This window comes from Lepisma saccharinum, chromosome 9, assembly GCF_977018435.1.
Source record: "Lepisma saccharinum chromosome 9, izLepSacc3.1, whole genome shotgun sequence".
Taxonomy (NCBI): Eukaryota; Metazoa; Arthropoda; class Insecta; order Zygentoma; family Lepismatidae; genus Lepisma; species Lepisma saccharinum.
In genome coordinates this window covers 46,702,246-46,715,631 of record NC_139237.1, presented here as the reverse complement: position 1 = coordinate 46,715,631, position 13,386 = coordinate 46,702,246, and the positions used below count along the sequence as shown (strand labels likewise).

The window sequence follows — 13,386 nt, the reverse complement described above, 5'->3', positions numbered from 1 at the left end:
ACTGTCTACTTTCTGTGTCCAGCCCCAGCCTTCCGGATTAGGAGCATGCTGTTGACTGTGCTCACTGGTACACCATACTCCTGCCTGATATACAGCCCCCTTGGAGTGTTGGAGTAGTGCGTCCTTCGTTGGTGGAAATTTCTCCATTGACTTAATCTTCTGACAAAACCGCTCCTTCCTGGCTTCATTCACATTGTCTAAATCACAGTTCTTATCATACAATATCACGGTGAAGAGTTCTAGTAGTTTAAAATTTTCATTATCAATATCAAGTTCTGTGTAAGGGTAGAGTGCAATGTAGGTAAATGGATGTGTCACTTGAGGATAACAATTCCATGCCTCCGATGCAGATTTCTTGCCTCGTCCAAAAAGTGATGATTTGGTATCACATCCAGTTAAACTGTGGAATACAGAGGGCGAAGAATTTCTCTACACCCAGCTTCTCGTAGATAGCATTAATGTCAATATAAGTTAATGTTTTGCCTATACCAAAAACAACACAAATCTTCAAAACTGCACACAAGGTCATTAGGTGATGGAACTTGCCAATGAGAATCACCACTACGTCCGTGTCAACGGTACGCACCATACAGTTACTACAACCATTCAAAAGTGCAACCTGTAAGTGGATAATCAGTCTTGTGTCCGCTCCACATGGTCACATGATGGCATGGACCTATCAATTCCTCGGAGAATAACTATGTGACGACAATTACCTTGCTTTTGGCACATTCAACATTTGCCAATTTGTTTGAAAGGAATGCAATTGGGAGCTTGTTCCTTACTTCACACTTTCTCCTAACACCCTTACCTCGCTTTCTCTAGTGTCTTCTTTGAGGCTTGTCGGAATGTATTTGTCCCACACTACATCAACTCGTTTGCAGCTTTCTAATTGTTTACTGATGTGTAGAATGAATACGTGGTCAGCATAATCATCAAATGTGACAATGTTGGTATTTGGCGGGGATGAAATGCACAACAGCGGCTCCATCGAGAAGTTTCACATCAACATAATCAAAAGGATCATTTGGGGAATTCTTGTTCAGAATGTTCATTAGATCTGACTTCTTTCCGAAGCGCAGACTTCCATCGTCAGATGGTGAATGAGGAAAATTATGATTCTCATGGCTGAAGAATGTAGTCATGTCACTCTCCCTATGCTGCTTCACTATGTACAGTTGAGAGAACAGAGAAACATCAGTCTTAAGTATTGGTATGTTTCTCTAATCTTTGTCTTTATGTTTTGTATAGGAGTTCTGAATAAAGGATGTGTTTTTTTTATTGGTTCATGAATGGAGCGAGTACAATCACTGATAATTGATTTGCAATACTTGTCATACTGATCCTGGCCTACACTCGGAACTGTCCGCACCGTATTTACTACACTTCAACTAAAATATTTCGTGTGGCAAGAGTCAATAACTCGTCATTGTCATCCATAAAGGGATTTCTAAAGTCTTCTATGACTGTATATAGACTCAATGATTGTTCGTTAAATGTTTTCTGTATAGCAAATCCATCTTCTTGATGACGATAACTTTTGTTTTGCTTAGGGATGTAGTTATCTTGAAACTCCTTCAATAACGTAGCTTGTTCAGGCCCTGAGGCCATCCATTTTCTGAAGGCTGAAGGATTTTCGGTCAGACCAACAGCACCTCTTGAACACTTGACGACCTTATTATTTTGCTCATGTGCTTGGTCGATTGGTATACTTGAGAATCGGTTCTTGGTCTTGTGGATTATCCAGTGAGTCTGCTGCTCAAACTTCTCAAGAATGGAAAGTGGAAGATTCTCCAAATCTCGGATGTGTATTGGGATCCATCGTGCATAATTCTGATGGTCGAGAGCGAAGAACCATGGTGCCAGGGCTTTGAGGCTTTCCACATACAGATTAAAATTCCCCTCACCCTGCGATCTGATGAAAATGAGACCCAGGAGCTCCATGTTAAGAATCGTGTCCCAGTACTTGAATGTAGGACTCTTTTCTACCGTTGCTTTTCTCCATGAAACCTTGGTTTCATCATCGTGTGGTCCTTCAGTGAGTAAGAAAGCATCCTCCTGCAGTTTTTCCAAAGCCAATGCTGTCACTTGGTGAGAATGTCTTGTTCTAATCACATGCGAGGCCGAAAGGAAAGAGTTGGTTTTGCCTGATGAAGCAATACCAGCTTCACCCAATGTGCAAGTCCATCCTGATCCCTCCAAGTGGTCACGAAACGTTTTCCACATCGCCATATCAACATGCAAGCCACCCATCATTACTATGAACGTTTCCTCTCCATGAGTATGAGGCCACTTCCACTGTGTGAACTTGGCTAGGGCATACAATGATGCATCAACTGCGAAAACAGGTATCTGTTCAGAGTTAAGATATTCTGTAGCCCAACGCACGACATTCATCCCGTGGTTCATCATGGAGGCCGTAGCTGCCTTCTCATAGAAAAGGTGAATAGTTTGTAATTGGTACATATATTAGTGAATAAATATATAGTCTGATACATTTAAAAATTGTGTAGTTGTATTCACTGACCAAAAATTGTATACTTAGACACCAAGTTTGTGGTCCTAAGTGATTTAGAAGCCGAGATATTGATAATATACCTAAATTTCAAAATGGCCGCTATAAAATCCGAGATGGCCAACGGAGGAGTTGGTTCCTATCAACAATTGAAAGCTAAGCACCTAAGTAGTACCTGGAAAAAAATTGGTGCTTTTGTACGGTGTGTCCACATTAACGCGAAATTTGACGTTAAGCTGCCCTAGTAATAGGGGAAATCCACGAACGAACAAATGTAAACATGATGTGTTTGCTGCCTCGTTTCGAACACACAGACTGCAATGTTATTCCAATTTATTTCAAAATTATTCCTATCTGTGCTAGAGTTATTGCTAGTCGTGTTCGTCTCATAAGGAAATCATTGCAAGGCTCTTTTAAGATTCATTCATTGATTGATTATTTGCTTTATTTTACTTCACTTTTTGTGCCACTTTTGGCTAATTTGGGAAGATGGGGATTAGTGATGACGTGATGAAATTGATGAATTGACACTCACAAACATCCATGCCTTCGCGACCAATCCAACGTCCTGGAAAGATTTCAGAAAGTTACACCGTCGTGCTGGAACCACATTATCTGTCTAATGTTTAATGGAACTTCCTCAAGCAGCTCAGGCAAGGTATGGTGAAGAAACACACGATATACCTCACCATTTAAACTATCAGGCAGCAAATAGGGACCAACTAAACGGTTGTGAATGATACCTGCCCACACATTTACACTGCAATGCTGTTGATGCCCATGTGCGAATGTTGCGTAAAGATTTCTTCTTGCCTACATATGGCTATTATGCGTGTTAAATATGCCTTCCCGCGTGAAGATTGCCTCGTCAGTGAAGAGGATTCTTGAAGAAAAGTCGGGCAATAGTGCACATTGGTCTAAAAACCAAGTAAGAAATCGAACTCTATTACCAAAATCTTGTGGACACATTGCATGGTCCCTCTGATAGTGATACGGATGAAGTCCTTCGTCATGAACAACTCCTCACACTAACCGATGATCGACTACAAACTCGTGACCAACAGCTCTTGTACTGATCTCGGAGTTATCGCCAAATCCTCGTAATTTACACTATTTTCGTGTGTTGGGATTAGTGTTCTCATTTTGTGTCTTTGCTTCGCATTCTTATCATCGAACGTGAAACAATATAATCAAAAGGAAACCATTGAGAACACGTCATAAATTGTACATATTTATCATTCGTTGTAGCAACTTGATATCAACATTGAAATGTAAGAGTAACATTTTCGGAAGGCACCAAAATGTCAACTTTTAGTTCACCCTGGAAACAACGTTTTGTAGCAAACGAGCGAGATTCTGACATCTAGATGAATTTACAGCATAATTCTTGTGAATTTCTATTCTTCTCATTGCACGTAATTTTGATGCACTTTCAGGTAAATAGTAAATACGAGGACGAAATATCCAGTGACACATTTGTGCAGGTCGGAACTCGTGTCCGGAACATTCGGTAGAGAGATCATGTGTTGATTACTAAGCGTACTCAGTCACCGAAGTAGATCAAGAATATTCATCTCGCGGAGATTTTTGTTTCTCTTCAGTATAGAGGTTTGCCTGCTTTTTATAACAGACTCGATTCGGCATAGAGCTAGTTCCCAACTTCCTAATAAATAAATTGCAATAACATTACAGTCTGCATGTTCGAAACGAGGCAGCAAACACATCATGTTTACATTTGTTCGTTCGTGGATTTCCCCTATCTCACGTGTCCCTTGCAATTGTTGATACTGCATGATACACGAAACACTCCGTGGTGATGTGGTTAGCACAGCTCGCTACGGCGCCAGGTGTCTCGGGTTTAAATCCTGGCATAGACATTGGTGTCATTTGTTATTTCATCATATCATCCTCAATTCGCGATTAGCCAAAGCTGGCGGAAAGCGAATTAAAATAAACCAAATCAATCAATCAATCAATTATGGAGGTATTTTAGAATGAGTAATCTTGATTTTCAGTTTGCCCATTACTTGTCTTGGTCAGTTTATAAATACTGTCAATGCTTCTTACAACATCGCAAGCATCATTGTTTTGGATCTTGCTCAGGCAAGACTCCCAAGTTGTTGTTTTGAAGTCGTCCTTTTTAACGAGGAACGCTAGTGGCTAGTGTGTGTGTGTGTGTGTGAGTGTGTGTTTATGTGTGTACTTATATGTACTTACATTTTATTACGTCAAATATTTTTACAAGCAAATTAAGAATTTCCCCGTTAACAGTGGATGATCTAATTGTAAGGAAGACAATGATCATATATTTTCCTATTAGACTCATCGCTAATAGGATAAGGAGAAGTGAATTTTTTAACGAAACGTACTAACAAGGTAACCTCGACTAGGTACAGAAGGGAAGGCTTTATTTCTGACATTAAATATCGCATATTGAAAATACAGAATGTCCCAAAACAGTGTGTACACTTTTGAATGTTAATAACAGGGAAACTATTAAATACATCTTGACTGGATTTTCTTACTGTGAAGCTACAATATCTACATTGAGTGTGTGTGCGAGCGTGTGTAGGCATTGTGTTGTTTTTAGTCCCATTACAGCACGGACAAATATAATTCACTTGTCTGTGTACAGCACACCAGGCGTTAGACATTAATGTGGCAAAGTAAACATTGTTGCATTGTAAGCATTGTTTTCTTTTGAGCAATGTAAAAAGTGTCAAATAACCACCCAGATGTCACAATTTAACACAATTAGATTTCTAACTCTGGAAAACTGAACAACGACGTGTACCTCACAAATCCATGGTCACTGGATGACATGAGACATGTGATTGACACTACCTGTGCATCCTTTCCTGTGGAAACCATATCTGCTGTTTGTTGATTTGTCGATCTGTTCCATAGCATTGGAGATATAGTATTGCTGACAATGAACATCTATAACGTTAAGGCATGTGACACTCAAAAAGTTCATACGTGCTGTTATAGTGTTCCCATTATTAACGTTCAAAGAGTGTAAACACTATTTTGGGACACACTATAACTGACACTTGATCTTTATTCAAAGACTTTTCCGATGCACTGTAAGAAACGTTTGTACTTGCAACAAAAGATCTCTAGGAACATTATTAAAAAATATGTATTAATGCTAACATGATACATTGTACACAAAGCATCAGAACGTAAGGATACTTAAGGTCAGTGACTGCCCGCGGCTACTATGATTGGTAGTGCCAACGTGATTAAGAAATCGAAGGAAAAAACCCTGCAATGCCCCCCCCCCACGCCCCTGCTTGTGGTTGCGCCACTGGTAAAGATGTCCAACTTTTAATTTAACCTCGTTTGTTAATGTGGAAAACAGTGTGTAATAAGTAATAACGCACTAATCCGATTCATCTTCACTCACTAATCAGTCTCTTATACACTACAGGACACTTCCCTAAAAACACAATTACAAGAGGAAGGGAAAAACAAATCCTCTCACCTCCTCCTTCCTCATGCACACTTATTCCAACTGAATGTCGAAAATACCCTAGACAAATAAATTATCGATATGTCAAAGGGTACTCGCATCACCATAGAATTTTTTACTATCTAAAAAATATAAAAGTCTAGATGGATTTTAGATGCATCTATCTTATATCTAAATGTTTTCCCAAAAGTAGGCAGAAAAGTAGATAGTACCTTTCTGACGAATTACTTCCCAACGGGCCTTACAAATCAGTCATATTTAGCGATTTATCTCCAAAGGTGGCAACTATGTCCCTCGTCGCTCCAAGCGAAAACGATCTCAGGTGGTGTCTTATGACTACCCCCCACCCCCCACCTAGTTTCCAGCTGAGACTTCTTCAACCCTCTGCACATGTGTCAACTTGGTCAGGCTCGGGCCTCGCGAGGTTAAAGCCCGACCCAGTTATCTCTGACGCGGTGCAGATCTCAACTTTAGTTTCGTTTCGCTCCTTCTTAGCATCACGTATTCTATCCTGCTCGCCAACCTTCGCCATTGTTACCAATATATCATTCCATTCTTGGACACCCTCGCGCAAACATAATTTAAAAAAATTGAATAGCGCTCCAGCTCGCGGTTCACACCATTCGACAGGGACGTTAATGTGGCAACATAGCATGACGTAATGGTTGCTTCTTTTACACATTGCATTTTCATTGGCTAGCTAGTAACTAGTGTTGCCAACTGTATTAAGGAAGCAGTATTTCTATCACTCAAGGAGAGACAAAGTGGTGGTGAGTTTTGTTGGATTGAAAGCGCCATAATATTATTTCAAGTATTTGATCGGTTTGACGTTGTGTGCGTGTATTGCGTGTCTGTATGTGAAAGTGTCTGTTTGTTGATGAACGTTAAATTTCATAATGCCTCCAGTACTGTCAAAGTGTTATCTACTGGTTATAATCAGGGCTAGGATTTATAGGTAAATACATACTTTCAGTTTGACGAAATATCGCTGAAATTTTGTGATATCTTTGCGATTACTAATGTTTGTAGTATAGTGTGTCAATAGTTTTGCATTTTTCTAACTTTAATACATACTTTTACATATTTAAGGAAAATATACTTATTTTTACATATTTCAACAGGTTTATTTCACAAATTGTTCATATTTCATAATTTTGGAATTATTCAAAAGAAATCAATTGCATGGCTCCATGAGCTTTTCAACTCTTGGCTCCGGCACGTGTTCTTGTAGGAATTGCATAGAGGAGGCTGTCATTGTTACTGCTTAATGCGATGCATATTGTTTTCTGTGTTAAAATTGCCATGCTTTGACCTGTAACAAGCATAGCAAAAGAAAAAGCCGCGCAGGTTATCGTCTAGTTGGCAGTATATGTACTTCTTATTGTTGTTGAAGCCGGCATTGTTTGTAAATGTACAACAAAGGCAACAGACTGTCGCCGATCACAGAGAGGCAATAATACTGCTTGAGGAGGAGTGTTGTGGTCCACATGTCGGGGTTTAACACTTTTTTCCATGTTTTCTCAAAGCAGTGGTAGTGTCTGTCGGTAGTGTATTATCTGTCGTTGCAGTTCCGTACCAGTGTAGAATTGTTAGTGAACAGTTAGAACACCACCAGTGCATTAATGCAATGGAAAATAATAAATTGTTTATTTTGTTTGAAATCACTCAAATAAGGAATCACTAAGAAGAGGTCTTCTTTGCAGCATTTTTGGTAATTTTACGTATGTGTTAGTCCATATTTTGCGAATCTTTATTCCATATGTATATACATACAAAAGCACTTGTTAGTATATATTAATCCTAGTCCTAGTATAATGCATGACGTTTAAATCTCAACATTAGAGCTGAATTTTCTAATTTTCTTGTACGTAACAGCTGTTCATCGGCGCAATGCAGCGATATTTCTACCTGCTCCATTAGCAACACTGCTTCTTGAGTTGTGTCGCGCATCGCACGGCAGAGATACATGTGTCGGGCTATACGAAACAGCTAACGATGCGTGCTTGTAGGTTGGAGTGGTCGTCAGCTTGACCCAAGTCTTTCCACCATGAGCTTGACCGATTGTCAGATTCGAATGTCCTTGTCTGTAAATTATACATGTATTAATTTAACAATACTTTGGCGAGATATTCGTTTCTTCTGAGGGTAGTGCCATGACACGGCGGCTCTGCCATTTGAGACGACGCTGTTTAAGGTTACACGAAATATTTTTATTTAATTGCAGGAATAATCTTGTAAAACCCATAATTTAGATAATCTTAGGAAAAACCGAAAGTTGTAACCTTTGATTTGTTGAAGAATTGTTCTCTGCTACCACTGACGGCAGCTATCAATTTATATCAATATCACAATTATCAACAACGACGCCAATGCCATAAATAAGACCTGTATCACATTATCGTTTTGGTTTGTCATATTTGTGAACAACTTATAACCTATGAGATACTCACCACAGATGTTGGTTATGCAGTGGAAATTGTGTACGTAATTTTTACACGGTTAATTAGAGATACAAAATATCAAAAATGGCCCATGGGATTACGACAGATCCCTGAAGAACTAATAACTGCCAAATTTCTTTACACAGGGTACGAAGGGCCTCCCCGATGGCGCAGTTGTAGCGTCCTCGCCTTGTAATTAAGGGGTCCAGGGTTCGATACCCGGTGGAGGCACATAGTGGTTCGGATCCCACTTTAAACTGTAGGTCCAGTCCCGATTAGCCTTACTGTGCATAAAGTGGACTTAAAACACCAACTCAATCCAATCCACAGGGTACGTGACAGAATTTTTCGTCGTTCTTATTGGTTCTTGACCTAGTAATCCGAAGATTGTCCGATTCTAGGTCAATATAATTTAATACCACAATGCCCATTTTAACAAAATGTTGCAAATGTATATTTTCAACAAAGAACTTTAAATGCTCTGTACATACCACGAGTGCAGTAGAAATGGAAAGGGTGAATAAACAGAATTATGAATAGATAATATTATGCAGTATATGTTTTCATAGTTCATGTAACGCATTAATTCTTCGATGCGGATATTTTATTATATGTATATTATAGTCTTCGCAGTAATAAAAGTATGCCATATGTTGTGGTTCCATTGACGATGTAATGACTATTTGTTTGGTAAGAAATAGGATTTTTTTTTAAAAAAATGACATTTTCATGGTTCAGTTAAACACCAGGAATATTCTGTTTATGTCTGAATATGCACATAATCAATTCCTAGTTTACTAGGAAGAAAAAAAGTTCAGAGATGGCTAGTTACCTTACAACGAATTGGGGAATTAATTATACAACATTCTTGTAAATCCTAGAGCATATGATAAAGACACAGAGAGAGCATAATAACAGGCGTCATTGTGCTATTAGTGTGTTTAATCTCAACAATATTAAAATGTATGATTTTCATGTGAAAACATGTTTTGAACCTTCACGTCTCCATTGCAAATGTTACAATACACTTTTATGTTAAAACATGAAGGGAAAAACTAACAACGTAGATTGAACTAAGGATGTTATTCTTTCATTTCAATCAATTATATTAACCACTACACCTTGGCTACACTCTTAACTGGAACCACTTTTTGTACTATTCCGTATATTTATGCATGAATATATAATTCCAACATAAACGTAATTTCTTCTCTACATGCCACGATTCTTAACCGAAAGGAAAATTGAACAGACAGGACGACGAATGTGACCTTTCCTCTATCATCATCAAAATATTTCATCATTCATCAAATTTTCCTTCTCAGAACGTGGGATATGCTGTGTGCTTCAGTTTTTCTTTCTCTTTTGCTCTTTCCTGTATACCGCTCTCGGACAAAGTGAATGAAGAAAGAAGTAAATTGTTTAGATGAAGGAACAAATCACCAATGAGAAAATATGCAATTAACATTATAAATATATATTTAAAGAATTTCAGCTTGATTAGTCTTTACAAATATTTTGTAGTCTGCGATATAACATGAACTGTACGTATTTTGAACGTACAGAATTTTCTTAATACTCTGTTTCATTTCATAAATATTCATTGTGTACAGGCAACCCTGAAATTTCACCTATCTCCATATGCAATTAACAAATGCCTTGTGTAAGTTAGGTTATCTAATATCAAATGTCATTTTCTTTAAACATTTGGTGAACGCTGTGTGCTGTACAGTTATCTTCTCAGACATATATGTTTGCATAGTTAGAATGTTAACTCACTTAGATCTTTTCGATTGCCCCTTCTGTTTCGTGGTGTAGGTAAATATGGGAAAATTTCTTGTGGTCTTAACGTGTGCCAGACGTATTTTCTTTTCTTGCCATACATTTTAAACTTATGCCCGTCATTCACTATGAATTTGAAAAAGAATAGCAATTATCTTACAATTTGGGCATCACATAATTTGAATTTTAAAAAATCTTTAAATGGATAAGTAGAAAATCAGTGGGAAAACAGAGATGAAATATAGAGACGTGTGTTTGAAACGAGGAATGCGTGCAGTTGATACATGATATTTCAAAATATTTTCAGTCACAATTCTGACTTCGTGGAATGTTTTCCACATTTCTTGAGATCCTTGTTTGAAGTTGTCTCGACACTCAAACTAAACACTGCTGGTGTAGAAAATGCTGGAGCACATAATTTGTGTGTCACTCGGATTATGAGTGAAGGTCAGTGAACAAAGAATATTCTTCCAACTGAGATACATTTTCGAATGCAACGAACGTTTTTCATTGTAATACGGCAATATAGTTTTTCTGATTTTTCTGAGACACTTTTAGGCAATGAAAGAAAGGAATTCAATTTGTTCTTAAAACTACATATTTACTTCAGCATTTTCCCTCAGACGTTTGTACGTATTACAAATACAACAATTTTAATGATATATATCAGTCGTGGTTTTTACAACATAAAACAAGTTAATGGTGAGACAGACAGAATCTCCATATCATTCACAGATGCAATATGAATTGCCTTCCCTTTTGAATCACTGCTGCAATGAAAGCCATATGTTGGAAGAACGTATTTCTACCACTACACAGTTGCTTCATTCATTTTTAATTATTCTGTGCTGGTATGAAATGTAGGTGTTGTATTGTTAATTTTGCATCGCAAGAACAATATTTGAAGCCACTCTATTGATCAATATTTTAGTCGAAGTTGCTTCTGCGGTGAGTGATCCATGCACTGGTTTGAACAGGTTTTTTTCGGAATAGAATAAATTGTAAAGGTGTTCTTCTCACTGTTTCTATGAACAACTTATCGTTAACAGCTATGTGATATTCCAACTATCGGTTATTATTAGTTGTTTCAGAGTTTCAGTTTTCAATTGAGATTTCTCAGCAGTCCACATGTTATTCATTAATGAGAAAGCTCTCTCAGTGGCTGCATTTGTGGCTGGAATGCACAAACTGAACTCTACAATATCAAATACCTGATAAAAGGAAATACATTTTTCCTGAAAATATTTGAATATCTCAACCCATCTTAAATCTACTCTCATTTGAGCAGTGTTCCATGCTTTCAGTTTTTCAAGAGTAGCATACGCTCTTACATTTGAAATTTTATCAAAGAGATAAGAATCATTAAGTTGCTTTCCTGACCATTTGTTGAAAAATTGTACGCTTTTTTGCAACCTGTCCCATTAGATCATCGAATCCAGTTTTACCCAATAAAATACAGTCATTTCAGAAAAGGGAGACGAACACTGCTTAATATATTCAATACAAGTTGAATAAAATGAACGCACGTGTTCCTTAAAACTTGACATACAAACAAACCCATTTTCCTCCAGACTTTTCAGTTTCGACTGCACTATAAGAGGCAAAAAAAGGCAGTTATATCTGTCAACTCATTTTTGTTTAAGTTCTGCAATCAATGCAGAACCTTCTATCATAGAAACATATTGACCCTCTAGAAAGTGATTAAAATCATTAAAAAGTGATGCATTGAAATGGATAAAATAAAGCCATGTTTCAGGTAGGGGGTCCTCAAAGAACATTTTAATGATTGTGGGACACTTGTCCTGTGATAGAAAGTATGATTTCAATGCTGGATAGAGTTTAAGTATGCGCTCTACGGCTGGCAACAAAGACAGCCACCTAGTTTTGCTATAAGAAAGAAACTTTGAGAACTCAATCTCCACGAAGTCACAAAATTCACGTAAAGCATGTTCACGTATTGTACAGTATATATATGTAAAAATATGGGTATATTTTGTGCACCATACTTTCTATGCAAATCGGTAAACAGTCCATCGCAGTTTGTACACAATTATTCACTATATGGGCAGAAGAAACTACACTTACAATTGATTTGTTTAAGCATTCCTGAACAATACTGTAAACATTTTTTTACCTTTTCTTGCTGCTCCTCCAAACTTGCAGTTGGTGTTGTCTGCACTAAATCCAACAACTTTAGTTTCAATGTTGTATTCATTTAATGTCTTCAGGATATAGGAAGACACAATAGCGGACGTTTCACCACACTGATCTTGAAAATCCAGAAATTTAACGTGCACTCCGCTCAAAGGAAGGAAGTAGCGCACCAACAATGGAAGCAATTTCGTAGTTTTATGGTTCGACGAATCTGTGTAAACTGTAATGTAATTTACCTGATCCAACTCTTTCTGAAGCTCTGCAATTACATAGGGACTTTTCACATTTGTCACGATCGCTTCGCATTTTGTTCTTGCACAAGCATATTGTGGTTCGAAGTACTTCTTAACAAGTTTCGAACTACAGTCTGTAGAACGAAACGATTGATTGTGTTGCACTGTATGAAATGCAAAACACGTTTCTGCTGCTGCCAATTTTTGTTCTTTAGGCCCAAAATTTGTGTTTCAAAAAAATGTAGAAAGAGTAGCACTAGATGCAGCAGCAGCGTCGGCAGATTTGTGTTTTGCGGTTTGCAGATGTCGTGTTATTTCAGACCTTCCACTGTTTGCAATTGAAAACTCAGGTGAACATTTTTCACAGTGAACATCACTATCGCTTTTGACTCTCTTAAGAAATGGATAAAGAGATTTCAGTTCTGAATTAAATGTACATTTCCTCCTACGAGGCATCTTCACCCGACAGTATTGAAATACGAGACGTGCACTTCAGGAACAAGATTTGCACTCTACGCACCCCGCAACAACTGGACCGATCGGCGCCACCTGACCCTTTTGTTCGCAACTGTCTACAACCTGCTCTCTGCCGTGGTAACTCGCATTGCTCTAACCGGATGTTCATTCTCTCCAGCTCGACCACAACAGAAAAGTATGTTCTGCATAAACAGTTGACATGGAAAAGACAAATGAAAATATTAATAGAAAATAAATATTTGAACTTCGGAGACCGGAGTAGAAATCAGGACATTTCGCAGGAGATATGTGACAGAAAGGACATATCTT

The 13,386-nt window shown here is 37.9% G+C and overlaps 1 long non-coding RNA gene across 1 annotated transcript in view; it reads right to left on the bottom strand.

Annotated features, from left to right (window-relative positions):
* Nucleotides 1-12,471, bottom strand: part of LOC145992655 (uncharacterized) — a 30,795-nt gene extending 18,324 nt beyond the window's left edge. The window contains exon 1 of the long non-coding RNA XR_014442191.1: nucleotides 12,348-12,471. This is a non-coding gene — a long non-coding RNA (uncharacterized LOC145992655). The remainder of the gene's footprint in view (nucleotides 1-12,347) is intronic.
* Between the last annotated feature and the right edge of the window lie 915 nt (nucleotides 12,472-13,386).